At 36.1% G+C, this 18,130-nt stretch overlaps 1 protein-coding gene and 1 pseudogene across 1 annotated transcript in view; one reads left to right on the top strand and one right to left on the bottom strand.

The window, feature by feature from the left end:
* The window catches only part of LOC129655823 (RNA-binding protein with serine-rich domain 1-like), a 33,101-nt pseudogene extending 17,843 nt beyond the window's left edge, over positions 1-15,258 (top strand).
* LRRIQ3 (leucine rich repeats and IQ motif containing 3) overlaps positions 1-18,130 on the bottom strand; it is a 216,186-nt gene that overhangs the window by 49,891 nt on the left and 148,165 nt on the right. The gene's annotated exons all lie outside the window — the stretch shown is intronic.

Here is an 18,130-nt window from a genome sequence, read left to right as displayed (position 1 = left end):
ACTCTTTGCGATCCCATGGACTGTAGCCTACCAGAGTCCTCCCTCCATGGGTTCTCCAGGCAAGAGTACTGGAGTGGGTTGCCATTCCTTTCTCCAGTGGATCTTCCTGACCCAGGGATCGAACCCGGGTCTCCCATATTGCAGGCAGATGCTTTAACCTCTGAGCCACCAGGGAAGCCCCTACTTTGCTGAGCTCCTCTTTTTTCTATAGGATAACTTTCCAAACACAGTACAGTACAACCAACACACAAAATCAATACTCTGTTTTTCCCCTAAAGCCATTAAGTTAGCAGACATACAGTTTGCCTTCCAAGTTATAACAGGGAAATGCTTTGCTACTACAAAACTTAGCCTGCCAATTTTTCCCAATTTTCGTATCTGGACACTAAGATGAGGCCATATTTAAGGGTTTTCTTATGTATCAATGTCTATATTTATCAGCATAATTAACCTTAATTTCTTCTATCTCTATAAACCCAGTAGCTTAGCAGAGTAAAGATTTATCCATTTCTCATCTAAGAACCAATGTGTGTCAGTAGTACCTTTTAAATATGCTAATGGAACACATGGCCTCCAAGATCTACAAGGGGGGAAAGAGAATGATAACTCTTAATTGCTTTTACTCGGAAGTGATAAGTTTCACTTTTGCTCACAGTCAAGTAGGCAGAAATAATCATATAATCCTTTAGTGCATGGGAAGCTGGACAATGCAGGGGGGTATATGGAATATGGGACTGGAATATAATCATATTGTGGCTTAGAATTAGAAAGTAAAAGCAATGTATTTGATTCAAAGCCTATTTTCTTTCCATTAAGCTATACTTACTTTCATTTGAATTTAACCTTCTTCCTCTCTATTCCTGTTAGTAAGAATATTAAAAATACTTAAAAAGCAATTTGAACTATTATACTGATACAAACTAAATTTTGTTTTCAATTTTAAATCCAGCAACAAACATTTCTAGTTTTACATGCTTGAGTATGCTCTAATTACTTATCTGAAGTAATTTAGTTTATATTGTTTTATATCCTGGACTAAAATTCAGTCATTCCAGCAAACAATTTAGGAGGGAAAAAAAAAAAAGCACTGATAGAACTGCCTAATGCACAAGTGGACTGAAATCAGCAAGATATGATAAATTGGATGAATTTGGAAGAAAAATGTTGGAGGCAGAAAATGGAATGCGTTTCAATGGAAACCCTAAAATCTCCTTGAGAGTCTTCATTTCAGACTCATAAATGGATTTAGAGAAAGACAAAGTACATAATGGAGATAAAATAACTAAAGATTGTATAAATCTGATCACAGGCACTTGGATATAATAATGACCCTCAAATAATTAATCCTGTGACCTTATATTCTGAATTGAAAATAGCAGTTTTGTTCTCAGAAATTTCTTTTATATAACAGCTGGCACTTTGTGAAAAATATCTGAATTTGCTTCTTCATAACTGCATCTGTATAAATTTTGTTGAAATAACTGCAATTGTCCCATCTTTCAGCTATACTTATAACAGAAGGTTAAGAAAACACTAACATGTACTTGTAGGGTTGCAATGTCTGCTTGGTATGCCATATCCCTTCAGTATAAATAAAGAAATTTATATGTTTAATTTCTAACAATGGAAAAAATTCAAAATACATGATAGAATAAGTATCCCTGAAACATTATATCTCTTTAAAATATCTGACATGCAGTATTTTATGAAGAAAAAAAAATATTTGGTTAGGCAATTTAGAATAAAAACTAGAAGGGATAACAGGTTTAATTTAAATAAAATAAAACATATATTTATTACAAGTTAATACCTAGAAAGAGGAATTTTGGATAATGTTTACAACAAAAATAATCAGTAGTTAAGCTGTCATGTGTAATTCAATTGATTTATTTGCTAATATAAATGAAACAGTATAGTATATACCCTTAAGCATATGTTATAACTTCATAATCTTACAGAAATTCCACTGACATATATAATATCATCTTTACCACTAATATACTAGCTTCATGAGGATAGAGTTTTATATGCCTTATTTACTGTTGGATTTTGAATACCTAGAGCTGTTAACAATATATATGTAATAATAATCTAAAGTGTAGTTAAAAAAAACTAAGTGTAATAAAATGCTCTCTAAATTTCAAAACCTGTTGGAGGTGTGGGAAGAAGGAGTTAAAGTATTTGGACGGTGACCCATTCATTCTGTTTGTAAAGTGCCCAGGGGGAAAGGAAAGAATACGCATGATCTGATCTAATCCCTATGTCAAATGGCACTCCAAAAAAAAAAAAAAAAAAAAAAAATGATACTTTCTAGGAGGAAGAGATCTTATCTATCAAATGCCCTTAGCAGGATGATGCCTGGCTAAAGGATTGCTTATATTAAATAAACTCAGAATCTATAAGGTTACACTCTCTGGAGAAAGTCATAGAAACTATACAACTTTCTGAAAAAGAAAACAGAAATATTTCATAAAGAAATAAACACTTGCCTCTGTGTGAGGTAAACTGATAAAACTCATAGATATCTACTTTGCTGGGCCCTAGGTGCAAGTTCTTCAAGGGAAGAAAAAACCTGGAAAGCCATGTCTGATGTCCCAGACCTATCCCTGCCTCATTTGAACCTCACAATTATTTATATCCTTGAAATTATTAGTAAAGTTTTAATTGATCTATTGATGACAGAAACAGTATGGCATTTAATTTATGTAATCATATATTATTCAAATTAGAACATGTTCAAGATTTAAAGGCACTATTATTAATAATTATACCAAGACAGCAGGCACTAATAGAGACTTTACAGAGCAATAAGTACATGGTCATGGTATAAACAGCCATGGGTCATTCATTCACTAGTGTATTTGTTTATCTGGCAAATATTTTAAAAGTTTTGGCTACTTGAAATATCACAGTGAGAAAGTAAACAGGGAAATATGGCCCTATGTAGGAGTTAAAATACTCAGCATATATAAAATATGAATTATTCTGTCTGGGCTTACAGTAACAATATAAGGATTAGAAAAATCATAGTATGACATATGTCATTTCTAATTAAACATTAAAAAATCATATATTATCCTTATGGATAGTTTGCTTACCCACATTCTATTTATCCATTTCCATACTTGTTGCCATGTAATTTACCTTGCTCAGATAAATGTAAACTTCATTTATATATTGATTTAAGATCTCTTAAGAGTATTCCTTGTGGATATGATAAGCTGCCAAATGTTAAGGAAGACACAGAGACAGAAAATCCATAGTTTTCAATAAATTCATATTTTGGCAAGGGGAAGATTGCTCAAAACAACCACAATTAAAAGTACGTATAGAGTGTTATGGAATGTACAAGATGAAGGCATTAATTGTAATTATTAAGGAGAACAAAAACTTAGTGTAGAAAACAAATGCAATTAAGGTACTGCAGAACAAATGGATTTCAAAAGGCAAAAATGTACGTATTTTCAGTTGGAGGAAAAAACATAAGCACAGGCAAAATGTTACTTTCTTGGAATTGTAAGTAGCACTTCATATGTAACTAGAACATAGACCTGGTAAGAAGAATAAGCACTGAGATATCAGAGAATCTCTGGGAATACGTCCTCATAGGTTAAAATAAAACTATATCAAGAAAAAGATAACAAGCTGGACAAGAGGTGCTACAAGAAGCAATATTAGACAGAATAAGAATTTCAATTCATTATATTGAACTTACCAAAAAGGGGGGAATAAAAACAATATAAAATAAAATAAGAATGAGAAAAAATAGTAATAAAGTATAGAAGTGAAAATCTTATGTAGGTGGATGATACTAATAGTAAAATGGATGTTATTAAAGAATAGTTCATGAGCTTAAAGATCAGACTGAACAATTTCCCAAAAGAATTCTGGGAAGGATGAAGAAATATAAAATTAAAAAAGAAATGGAAAGATATAGAGAAGTAAAAGTGCTGAGGTAACTGGTTTCCCAGAAGATGAGAAAAAGAAAAATGGAGAGCGGAAAATATATGAACAAATAAATATAAGATATGCTAAGTAGAAGAAAGAGTAAAATATACATATAGCCATGTTTACTTTTAATTATATATGTATGTATATATATATATATATATAAAACAATATTTTAATAAAATTTAAGGGCCAAAGTCAGACAATTTTAAAAGCTTCTAAAGGAACAAGAATAAAATGACATCACATTGCTTAGCAGCAACACTGAATGCAAGAAGACAATGGAGTAACAGTTTGGAAGTACAGGCATAACTCAGAGATACTACAGGTTCAGTTCCAGACCACCATGATAAATAAAGCAAGTATCACAATAAAGTGAGACACACAAAGTTTTGGTTTCCCAGTGCATATAAAATTATATTTACACTGTAGTATAGTCTATTAAGTGTGCAAAAGTATCATATTGAAAAATGTATATATCTTTGTTAAAAGTACTTTATAACTAAAAACCGCTAACCATTATCTGAGATTTCAGCAAGTCACAGGGGATTTTGCCCTGACGTTGATGGCTGTTGGCTGGAGGGTGGTGGTTGCTAAATGTCAGTGTGGCTGTGGCAATTAAAATAAGATGGTAATGAAATTTACCTCTTCAATCTACTCTTCCTTTCACAAACAATTTCTCTATAACATATTTTCCCACAATCTGTGTGCTCAGTCAGTTAGTCATGTCTGACTCTTTGCAACCCCATGAACTGTAGCCTGCCAGCTTCCTCTGTCCATGGCGATTCTCCATACAAAAATACTGAAGTGGTGTTGCCATGTCCTCCTCCAGGGGATTTTCCCAACTCAGGGATCAAACACAGGTCTCCTGCATTGCAGGCAGATGCTTTATGTCTGAACCACGCATGGTAGAACTTTCCAAATTGAAGTCAATCCTCTAAAACCCTGCTGCTGCATTAGCCACTAAGTTTATGTAATATTCTAAATACTTTTTGATCATTTCCACCATCTTCACAGCATCTTCACCAGGTGTAGATTCCACCTCAATAAATCACTTTGCTCAGCTCTAAGAAGCAATTCCTCATTTGTTCAAGTTTTATGGTAAGATTGAAGCGGTTCAGTGAGCTCTTTAGTCTCCACTTCTAATTCTTTTGCTATTTTCACAAAATCTGCAGTTACTTTCTTCCCTGAAGTCTTGAACCCTTCAAAGTCATCAAGGAGGATTGGAATCAACATCTTTCAAACTCCTGTTAATGTTGGTATTTTGACCCCCTCCCATAAATCACAAGCGTCCTTAAGAGCATCTAGAATGGTGAATCCTTTCTAGGTTTTCAATTTACTTTGAAAAGATCAATCAGAGGAATTGCTAACCAGTGTAGCTATAGCCTTACAAAATGTATTTCTGAAAATAAGACTTGAAAGTCAAAATTACTTCTTGATAAATGGACCACAGAATACTGTGGCATCAGAGTGACATTAATCTCTTTGTACATCTCAATCAGAACTATTGGATGACCAGCTGCACTGTCAATGAGTTGTAAAATTTTGAAAGAAATCTTTTTTCATTTTTAAGCAGTAGGTCTAAACAGTAGACTTAATATTCAGGAAACCATGTTATAAACAGATGAGCTGTCATCTAAGTTTATTGTTCTAGTAATAGAACATAGAGATGATTTAAGGTTGTAACTCTAAGAATCCTAGGATTTTTAGGATGGTAAATGAGCATTGGCTTCAACTTAAAGTCCCTAATTGTGTTAGCCGATAATAAAAGAGTCATCCTGTCCTTTGAATCCAAACATTGACTTTTCCTAACTTTGAGTCTTCAATGGCATCCTTTTCCAATATACGGCTGTTTTGTCTGCATTAGAAATCTGTTGTTTAGTGTAGCCACTTTCATTAATTACCTTGGCAAGATCTTCTGGATAACCTGTTGCAGCTTCTATAGCAGCTTCATCTTGCACTTAAATTTTACAGAGATGGCTTCTTTCCTTCAACCTCATAAACCAAATTGTGCTAGCTTCAAACTTTTCTTCTGCAGCTTCCTCACCTTTCTTGTCATGCACAGGATTGAAGAGAGTTAGAGTCTTGCTCTGGATTAAGCTTTGGCTTAAGGGAATGTTGTTATTGACTTGATTTTCTATGCAGACCACTAAAACTTTCTAAGTATCAGTACTAAGGATGTTTCACTTTCTTATTATTCATGTGTTCACTGGAGTAGCATTTTTGGTGGTGATGGTGGTGGTGGTTTAGTCACTGAGTCGTGTCCAACTCTTTGAGACCCCATGGACTGTAGCCCACTAGGCTCCTCCGTCCATGGGATTCTCCAAGCAAGAATACTGGAGTGGGTTGCCATTTCCTTCTCCAGTAGCATTTTTAATTTCCTTCAAAAATGTGTCCTTTTAATTTACAATTTGGCTAACTGGTGTAAAATGCCCAGCAAAACTTGCCATTATCAATAAGCTTAATCATTTCTAGTTTTAAATTTTTGTAACTGAAATATAATTGATTTACAACGTTGTGTTAGTTTCTGCTGTGCAGCAAAGTTATTTAGATGCTGCTGCTAAGTTGCTTCAGTCATGTCCGACTCTTTGTGGCCTCATGGATTGTAGCCCACCACACTCTTCTGTCCATGAAATTCTCCAGGCAAGAATACTGGAGTGAGTTGCCATTTCCTTCTCCCGGGGATCTTCCCTACCCAGGGATCGAACCCACAGTTCTTATGTCTCCTGCACTGGCAGGCAGGTTCTTTACCACTAGTACCATCTGGGAAGCCCCGCAGATATCTTTTTCATATTCTGTTTAAAACTAATTAGAGTATACTTGCTTTACAATGTTGTGTTTCTACTACACAGCAAAGCAAATCAGCTCTACATATGTGCATACCACCTCTTTTCTGGATAATGCATATATGTAGAATTTATAAAAATGGCATACATGATCTTATTTGCAAAGCAGAAATAGACACAGATGTACAGAACAAACATATGGATACCAAAGGGGAAATGGGGGCTGGGATTAATTGGGAGATTGAGATTGATGTATATACACTATTGATACTATGTATAAAATACAGAACTAATGAGAACCTACTGTATAGCACAGGGAACTCTACTCAATGCTTTGTGGTGACCTAAATCATTCCTAGCTATTGATCTATAGTTAGAGACGTGTGAATCTTCCTTTACTTGAACATTTAGAGGCCACTGTAGGGTTATTAATTGGCCTAATTTCATTATTTTTGTGTCTCAAGGAATAAGGGAAGTTCAAAGAGAGGGAGAGACATGGGTGAATGGCTGGTGGGTGGAGCAGTCAGAACGCATATGACAGCTATTGATTAAGTTATTCATTTTTATGGGCACAGTTTGTGGTGTCCCAAAGCAATTACAATAGCAACATCAAATATAATTACAGATCACCATAACAAATACAATAATTACAAAGTTTGAAACAATGCAAGAATTACCAAAATGTGAAACAGACACAAAGAGAGCAAATGTGGTTGGAAAAACAGTTCTAGGAGATTTGCTTGATGCAGTTTTGCCATAAATCTTCAGTTGGTAAAAATGCATATTCACAAAACAGAAAAAAAAAAAAACTGAGGTATGCTTGTATAGAAAGAAAATAATCTTAAACATAGACTTAAAAATTTAGTCAACTTATTATTCAAATGTGAGGTAAAAAATTAGTGTCTAGGATAAAAGGTGAAAGGTTTTCTACTATAGCCTCATGTAATAAATACTTTTGAAGAAAAGTGAGGTGCAGCCAAGTTAAGAAATAAATCAAGGAGATTCTACAAAAGATATGGAAAGTAAGGTCAAACAAATAACAAGAATTGTAGTTTATTTAAAAAAAGATTTTAAAATTAAAATCAAACACAAAATGACACAACTAAAACCTAGGCAATATTAGGACTGGATCCTGGACAAATCAAAAACATTGCACAACTGGTAAAACATGAATATGGCTCACAGATAGATTAATACCCACCACTTCATGGGAAACAGATGGGGAAACAGTGGAAACAGTGTCAGACTTTATTTTGGGGGGCTCCCAAATCACTGCAGATGGTGACTGCAGCCATGAAATTAAAAGACGCTTACTCCTTGGAAGAAAAGTTATGACAAACCTAGACAGCATATTGAAAAGCAGAGACATTACTTTGCCAACAAAGGTCTGTCTAGTCAAGGCTATGGTTTTTCCAGTGGTCATGTATGGATGAGAGAGTTGGACTGTGAAGCAAGCTGAGCTCCGAAGAATTGATGCTTTTGAACTGTGGTGTTGGAGAAGACTCTTGAGAGTCCCTTGGACTGCAAGGAGATCCAACCAGTCCATTCTGAAGGAGATCAGCCCTAGGATTTCTTTGGAAGGAATGATGCTAAAGCTGAAACTCCAGTACTTTGGCCACCTCATGCGAAGAGTTGACTCATTGGTAAAGACTCTGATGCTGGGAGGGATTGGGGGCAGGAGGAAAAGGGGACGACAAAGGATGAGTTGGCTGGATGGCATCACCAACTTGATGGACGTGAGTTTGAGTGAACCCCGGGAGATGGTGATGGACAGGGAGGCCTGGCGTGCTGTGATTCATGGGGTTGCAAAGAGTCAGACATGACTGAGCGACAGAACTAAACTGAACTGAACTGATGAAAGTGAAAGTGTTAGTCACTCAGTCCTGCGTGACTCTTTGCATCCCTATGGACAGTAATCCACCAGGTTCCTCTGTCCATGGAATACTCCAGGCAAGAATACTGGAATGGGTTACCATTTCCTTCTCCAGGGGATCTTCCTGACTGGAGGGACTGAACCTGGGTTTCTCACACTGCAGGCAGATTTTTTACCATCTGAGCTACCAGTATGGTATGAATGTTAATTAAATTCCTGTTTTGATAACTGTGCTATGATTATATAAGACGATAACATCTGGGGAATAGGTGAAGGGTATTTAGGAATAATTTGTAATATATGTGCCTTTTCTGTAATTTGAAATTATTTCAAAATAATAAGTCAAAGGAAAGGAAAAATATAGATATTTGTTATGAAAAAACAGAAAGTAAACAAGATTAGAACTGGGAAAAAGTAGAAGCTAGAAATAGGCCCAGTTATATCAATAAATATAGTAAAAATAAATGGACTACAGAACTGGACCAGCAATTTCCTATTTTCATTTATATATATATATATATGTGTGTGTGTGTGTGTGTATGAAAAAGTATCTATGGAAAATTTAAACTAAAATATAGTTGAGCATATATACTAACATCAGACAACAGAAAATATGAAGAAAAAAACATTATTAGGAATGGAGAAGGTAAATATATAATAATAAAAGTTTCAACTTACCAAAAACACTACATATCAATTATAATCAGGTAATAAAATAACCTCAAAATGAGGAAAACAAAGTTTGACAGAATTAAGAGAAATAAACAAATTCACAATTATAGTGGAAGATTTCAATATATCTCTTTCAATTCTTGGTTAAGTAGACAAAAGAAAAATCAGCAGGCAGAAGTAATTGGATAATAAAAATAGAATATTTGGATAACTATGCAAAGTTTGATCCAATGGATTTAAGAATTTGTCATAACTACTTTTTTTTTTTTACAAATACCAAAGAGTTGGTATAAGCTGGGATTGAAAAAGGTTATTCTTATGAAAATCATGAAAGTTAAAAGATGCTACTTCCTGTGGGATTGCAAAAGCACTCCTCTCACTCAGTACTCCCAGAATTGCTCATGTTTCATTTTAGAGGAAATGAATTAACTAGTGCAGAAAGGTTTGCATCACAAACACAATGGTATTACCTGATATTAACTAAATAGTAGAAAGAGACTGTCAAACTTCCTAATCTTTCAAACTAAGGTTTGTTGAACTTACACTTGAATATTGTAAGAGAAAGAAATTATACCAATCATTCTGAAAGGAAATCTTTATAGAGAAGAAAGGATAAACACTGCTCAGCAGAAAGTATTTCTCATCCTATATCACTTTGACTATACATTTGAATATATTATTGTATAGAAATTGGTATAATGGTTTAAGATAATCATAAATATAAAAATGCAATAATTGCAAAGCAACAGAAAATACTACTTAGTTAAAAAAAATAATAGTGATCTTTAATACTGAACTGATAAAATCTTATGCAAAAAAAAATAATACTAAACTGTTGAAGTAACATCAGTATAATTTCTAGCTGCTTAAAATTAACCAATTTGTTAAAGCAAGTATAAGGTAATTGTCTGTGATTTAAATTTAAAAATATAGGGAGAAATGTTATTTTTTACTCTAATTCCAATGTTTTTAGATAAGTATAATGATTTTAGATAAGTAAGATACTCTTTAACTCTCATGGCTTTTTTTAAACATCAGGAATATTAGAATAAATAGGAAATAATTAATAAAATTTTATATAAAATGGGTGGTCCCACAATATTTGGAATGACGGAGTGACAGATGTTATTAGGTTTCATGGATTCAGATAGCTTAATCTAATACAACCATATTCCGATGCATATGATTTTAATTATTTCATAGTGACACATTTATGGTCCTCAGGAGGCATCATGGCAAAATAGAAAAGGCACTGGACTTTGATTCAGGAAACAGCCTGGGAATAGCAAAGCTCTGGCACTTATGGATTATATGACCTTGAGTAAACTATCTTAGTTCTTTAAACTCACTTTCCTCGTCTATAAAAGAGAAACAATAAATTAAATTAAATGTTACACTGTGACATTATCTGGGATGGTTAACACATTTTAATCTTCATGATCCACTGATGATGGCTACAAAAAGTATTCACTTGAGAGGGAAGTCAATCAGAATTCAGCATGATTTATAACTGACATTTTCCAAGGGTTAAAACTCCCCTGTCTCTAACAGAATATATGTTCCAAAACTGCATATTCCCTACTTTTCACCTTATCTTACCTTCTTTTCACATATCTAATATATATTGTGAATACTAGTCAGCTCAATTTAAAATATCAATGTTTACCTCAGATTAAAAAGAATAAGTTAAATTGTTTCAACATATTAATTTTTTGCTTCCTCCCTGCAACTGAGTACCATAATAAAAAATGAAAAAACCATGTAAAGACAATGAGAAAGAAAGAAAGAAAATAGCAGTGACATATAAAAAAAAATGGAAGCAGGAAAGCAGATGAATAAAAGGTAATGGACAACAAATATCATAAAGTTGAAATTTACTGCAAGGAAACAAGAAAGCTGATTCACAATATAGAACACTAAAAAGGCAGAGAATTGGAAACATGACTTAAATAATTGTTTTAAAGGCATAATTATGTGAACAGAACTTTTGGCAACCATATGTAACCAAGTGACTCTTCCACCTCTTTGTAGGAGATGGGAGATTAAAGATTTATTTTGCAGAAAAGTTAAACTAGAGAGATTTTATATTCAGGGACATAAGTACAGCTAAGGATTCAGGACTACCTGATTGAAAAATTGGGAAATGAAGGTCCTCATACCAAGTTTTGCAGAGAACTCAGTGCTCTATGGTGACCTAAATGGGAAGAAAATCCAAAAAAGAGGGGCTATATGTATAAGTATGGCTGATTTACTTTGCTGTACAACAGAAATTGACACAGAAGTGTAAGGCAACTATACTCCCATAAAAAACATCAAATCTATGTGATATTAGTATTCTCAGAAAAGGAGAATAAATTACATCTATTAACTAAATTGCATCTATTATCTAAGAACTGTTGTTGTATATTTTAGTGTGCATTTTAGAATTTTGACTACATAATTTAAAAAATAGAATTAGAAGGAAAAACTTAGTAAATATTCCATAAAAAAGGGAAAATTAAGAAAGGAGGAAATAGGTTATAAAAAGTAGAAAAGTAAGAGGATCAGTCCAAGAGGTCTGTCTGAATAATAGGGATTCTAGAAAGAGAAAATGAAATAGATAAAATGGATGAAATAAATACAAGAATAATGGATCAGAAAGATGGTAGACTAGGAATCTATGAGAGTACCACCCATATCCTCAATCTTTCACAGGAATATCAAATAAATAACTACAGAATGGCTAAAACAGCTTTATACAAGCTCTGGAAATGAGTCAATGATTTACAGCAACTAAATAAGCACTCAATCCAGAAAAAGTCACATTCAAAAGAGTCAGATATATCAAGGGATCGTGTAGATGTAGAAACATATGGCAGAAAATATATTTTATTAGGATGATAATACTTTTTAATATTTAATTAAAATATGTATTAATAAATTGACAGAAAAATAAGACATTTCATAACATCTTTATTTGCAGTTCCCTATTCAGTCTAATCACATGGATCATAGCCTTGTCTAACTCAATGAAACTAAGCCATGCCGTGTGGGGCTACCCAAGACAGGGGGGTCATGGCGGAGAGGTGTGGCAGAAAGTGATCCACTAGAGAAGAGACTGGCAAACCACTTCAGTATTCTTGCCTTGAGAACCCCATGAACAGTATGAAAAGGCAAAATGATAGGATACTGAAAGAGGAACTCCCCAGGTCGATAGGTGCCCAATATACTACTGGAGATCAGTGGAGAAATAACTCTAGAACGAATGAAGGGATGGAGCCAAAGCAAAAACAATACCCAGTTGTGGATGTGACAGGTGATAGAAGTAATATCCGATGCTGTAAAGAGCAATATTGCATAGGAACCTGGAATGTTAGGTCTATGAATCAAGGCAAATTGGAAGTGGTCAAACAGGAGATGGCAAGAGTGAATGTCGACATTCTAGGAATCAGCGATCTAAAATGGACTGGAATGAGTGAATTTAACTCAGATGACCATTGTATCTACTACTGTGGGCAGGAATCCCTTAGAGGAAATGGAGTCGGCATCATGGTCAACAAAAGAGTCCGAAATGCAGTACTTGGATGAAATCTCAAAAACGACAGAATGATCTCTGTTCGTTTCTAAGGCAAACCATTCAATATCACAGTAATCCAAGTCTATGCCCCAACCAGTAACGCTGAAGAAGCTGAAGTTGAACGGTTCTATGAAGACCTACAAGACCTTTTAGAACTAACAGCCAAAAAAGATGTCCTTTTCATTATAGGGGACTTGAATGCAAAAGCAGGAAGTCAAGAAACACCTGGAGTAACAGGCAAATTTGGCCTTGGAATACGGAATGAAGCAGGGCAAAGGCTAATAGCATTTTGCCAAGAGAATCCACTGGTCATAGCAAACACCCTCTTCCAACAACACAAGAGAAGACTCTACACATGGACATCACCAGCTGGTCAACACCGAAATCAGACTGATTACATTCTTTGCAGCCAAAGATGGAGAAGCTCTATACAGTCAGCAAAGACAAGACCGGGGGCTGACTGTGGCTCAGATCATGAACTCCTTATTGCCAAATTCAGATTTAAATTGAAGAAAGTGGGGAAAACCACTAGACCATTCAGGTATGACCTAAAGCAAATCCCTTATGATTATACAGTGGAAGTGAGAAATAGATTTAAGGGCCTAGATCTGATAGATAGAGTGCCTGATGAACTATGGACAGAGGTTCGTGACATTGTACAGGAGACAGGAATAAAGACCATCCCCATAGAAAAGAAATGCAAAAAAGCAAATTGGCTGTCTGGGGAGGCTTACAAATAGCTGTGAAAAGAAGAGAAGCAAAAAACAAAGGAGAAAAGGAAAGATATAAGCATCTGAATGCAGAGTTCCAAAGAATAGCAAGGAATAGCAACTGATTCCTTCCCCAGTGTGGTGAAGCAGAGCCAGGAGAAATCAGGCCATTGTCAGTTCTCTTACTTTCGACGGAAGGAACAGAGTAGAATTTGTTTGGAATGTTCTACCTTGTTTTGGGGCTGCCTGAAGGACTAGTTTGTCTCTCACCTGACCCAAAGATCAGAAGAGAAATAGAAATAAAGAATCAAGGATAGAAACCAAAGAAATAGTGGTGAACACTGTAAAAACTGCAGGGAACTGCTGATCCACAGACCCCAGGGGAAAGCAGTGTGGACTGAGAAATACAAATCGAAAATGTGAGATCCCAAAATAAAGCTGGGTAGAAACTTTGGGAAATCAAGACATTTCACTTGGGGACATAAAACAAAAATAAACAAATGGGACCTAATTAAACTTAAAAGCTTTTGCCCAGCAAAGGAAACCATAAAACAAAAAGACCTACAGGATCAGAGAAAATATTAGCAAATGATGTAACTGACAAGAGATTAATCTCAAATTAAAACATACAAACAGCTCATACAACTCAATAAACAAACAAGTAAAACAATCCAATCAAAAAATGGGCAGAACAGAGAAATGGCTGGCTCTAGAGGCTGAGTACAGCGGGAGGAGGTTATAGAGGTGGGAAGATTCTGCACTTTGGTGTAAATTTCACTTGATCAGGGATCATTTCTCAGACTCAAGTTAGAAGTGAGAGCTCAGATAAGTGAGGTCCCCATTGCTTCTTTGAACACCTCAGAAGGGGAGAATGGATTTATCAGAGGTGAAAGAGAAGTTTGCTAGGAGTCAAAGAAAATAATAAAAGGTCCAGCACTAGGGCTCCTGCTCCTTCTCCTACCAAATGCAAAGATCACTCTGATAAAACTCCAAGGATCGCTTTAGAGATAAAGTGACCACCAAGGAGTCAAGAGAGAAGGATCATGACTGGTGTGAAACTCAAAAGTGGTGCAGTGCTTCCAGTGGTAGCTCCGGCTCATCCTCAGCATCCAGCCTCTCAGAAGTTGCAGCATATCCTGCAGCTCCAGCTCCAGCAGCACCTCTGGCTCTCAGAGTCCTTCTCAGGGCAAATATGACAATAGGTAGGGCTTCCCCTCCAAATTCAAACCTCCCAAAAGAGATGAAAAAAAAAAGAAAAGGCAGAGACCTTCCCCCAAACCCACCAAAGTGCACATCAGGAGGCTCACCATGAATGTGACCAAGGATCACATCATGAAGATATACTCCAACTCTGGGAAAATTAATGATTGACACGTCTGTGGAAAGGATGCAGCCCCATCTGTCTAAAGACAACACATGTATGGAGTTTGAGAATCCAGATGAGGTGGAAAAGGCACTGAAGCACATGGATGGAGGACAAATCGATGGTCAGGAGAGCACTGCCCGCGCTGTGCTGGCCCCCTGGCCTCGGCCAGCTCCACTGGCAATTCCAATCAGTCCTCTCAGGAGAACCACCTCTCACATGGCACAGGTCACTGCCATGGATGAGGAGAAGGTCACTTTCCCCTTGGCACAGGGCTTCTTTGCAAAGGCAAGCCTGCTCCCCCTGTGGCCCGCCAAAGGAGCCACTCCAGCTCTGACTCTTCCCTATAAGCAGGGCCACTGAAGTCCTGCCCCTTTGACTTGTATCCCATCTAACACACTCATGTCACTTTTCTAGTTGAATGAGTATTTCCAGGAAAGAAATCCCTCACTTGGGGGCAGGCTTCGAAGGTGAAGCAACCAACTGAGATATTTCCTCTGTCAGCATGATTCAGGTTGCAGGTGTGTTGTTGGTTTGGGGTAGTGCTTATAAGTATGACCTCTAGTTTTTTGGCTAGAAAGATTTCACACTTCTAGTTCCTGAGAGTCAGTTTAGCAGCAAAGTCAGCAGGGATGAACAGAGGGCTTCAGGTGGTGTTACAGCTCCAGGTGGGAGCTTGTTTTGCCATTCCACAGATGATCTGGGGCCCCTCTGGTGGTCTGGTCAGGCCCTAACCTGCTGGCCTGCAGAGTTCTACAGGAAAGGGAATGCTTTTACACAATGGCCTTTCCTGTTAGCCTGGCCCTGTTTCCCTGCTTGAGTCCTCTGATCTTTAGGGTCAAATACTGCCTGTTATCTGCCCAAAATGATTCTTTTCACATGTACTCATTTATACACATGTGTGCACACAAACACACCCACATCTCCCTTTCTTTCCGAAATGGTGAGTAAGTTGGAAACCAGCTCTGATAGGTCATCACAAAACCCCCTGTTGTTTTGGTATTCATGGTGGTTGTGCAGGTTACCTTGGCAACATGTACATTCTTTTCTGGCTTTTCTTGTACAGTCAGTATTATTAATTTTCTGTTTTGAGTTTTTTAACTTTGCAGCATTTTAGATAATGCTGTGTTTCCATTTTGTTGTGTAGAATAAAATAATTGTGTTGAATAAACCTAGGATTAGAGTGCAAAAAAAAAATGGGTAGAAGATCTAAATAGACATTTCTCCAAAGAAGACATACAGATGGCCATACGGTACCTAAAAAGATATTCAACACTGCCAATTATTAGAGTTCAAATCAAAACTACAGTGAGGTATCATCTCATACCTGTCAGAATAGCCAACATAAAAAAGTCTATAAATAATAAATGCTGAAGATGGTGTGGAGAAAAAACAACCCACTACGTTGTTTATGGGAATGTAAACTGGTAAAACCACTATGAATAGTATGGAAGATCCTTAATAAACTAAAAATAGAGCTACTATATGATCCTACAATCCCATTCCTAGGCATATATGTGGAGAAAGACATAATCTGAAAAGATACATCCAACCCAGTGTAAATTGAAGTACTATTTAAAATTGTCATGACATGGAAGCAACTTAAGTGTTCATCAACAGATGAATTGAAAAGTAGATATGGCATGTATATTATATATATATATATATATATAAATACATATATATAAAATTATATATAATATAATATTACTAAGTCATAAAAAAGAATAAAATAATGTGATTTGTAGCAAAATGGATGGACCTAGAGATTATCATAAATGAAGCAAGCCAGACCAAAAAAACAAACAGCAAATGATATCACTTATACATGGAATCTAAAAAAATGACACAAATGAACTTATTTAGGAAATGGAAATAGATTCACAGACATAGAAAACAAACTTAAGGTTACCAAAGGGAAAAAGGTGGAAGAGGTGGGATACACTGACCCAGATGGGATGCGTGTCCAGAAAAGACACAAGAAAACCTTAAGTATATTCACCTTGGGTTGAACTCAAGTTTAAGGAGTTCACTAACTAGTAAGAGGGAGAAGGCAATGGCACCCCACTCCAGTACTCTTGCCTGGAAAATCCCATGGCAGAGGAGCCTGGTAGGCTGCAGTCCATGGGGTTGTGAAGAGTCGGACACGACTGAGTGACTTCACTTTCACTTTTCACTTTCATGCACTGGAGAAGGAAATGGCAACCCACTCCAGTGTTCTTGCCTGGAGAATCCCAGGAACTGGGGAGCCTGGTGGGCTGCCATCTATGGGGTCACACAGAATTGGACACGACTGAAGTGACTTAGCAGCAGCAGTAGCAATTAGTAAGAGATTTCCATGCAAGTCTGCAAAGACTGGAACATGTGACTATTTTACAAACGTCATATTTTCAACAAGGCATACAAAGGAAATAGAGAAACAAGGCCCATTCAAAGGACAAAAAATAAATTCCCAGAAACTTTCCCCAAAGAAACATTCATATTAGCTTTATTGGACAAAAGTTTTAAAACAATGCTTTTAAAATTTGCTCAAAGATATGAAGGAAAATATAGACAAAGAACTAAAGGAAATAAGGAAAACAATCCATGAATAAAATATCAATGAAGGCATAGAAATAATCAAAGAAACAGAATGGGGGGGTTGCATACAAATAAAACAACCAACTTGAAAAGTTTACTGTGCAGTGCTTAGCCATTCAGTCGTGTCTGACTCTTTGTAAGCCTATGGACTATAGCCCGCCAGACTCCTCTGTGCATGGGGAATCCCCAGGCAAGAATACTGGAATGCATTGCCAGTCCCTTCTCCAGGGAATCTTCCCACCCCAGGGACTGAACTCAGGTCTCCTGCATTGCAGGTGGATTCTTTACCATCTGAAGCCAGCAGGAAAGCCCAAAAAGTTCCCGAGAAGGGTTCAAAAATAGACCTTTAAAAAAGAAAGCAGAATCAGCAAAATTTAAAGATGTCATTTGAAATAATTGAGCCTGAGGAACAAAATGAAAGAGAATGAAGATAAGTGAACAGAGACTAAGAAACTTATAAAATCCCATAAAATGTTCTAATATATTCATTATGGAATTCCCAGAAAAAGAAGAGAGAAAGGAACAGAAAGATTATTTGAAGAAAAATTGGCTGAACTCTCAAATTTGAGGAAATATATGAATTTGCAAATCAAAGAAGCTCTATGAATGCCAAGGAAGATAAACAAAATGAGACTCATATTG

This window comes from Bubalus kerabau, chromosome 6 (genome assembly GCF_029407905.1).
Source record: "Bubalus kerabau isolate K-KA32 ecotype Philippines breed swamp buffalo chromosome 6, PCC_UOA_SB_1v2, whole genome shotgun sequence".
Classification (NCBI taxonomy): domain Eukaryota; kingdom Metazoa; phylum Chordata; class Mammalia; order Artiodactyla; family Bovidae; genus Bubalus; species Bubalus kerabau.
This window is presented reverse-complemented; position numbering and strand designations above follow the sequence as displayed.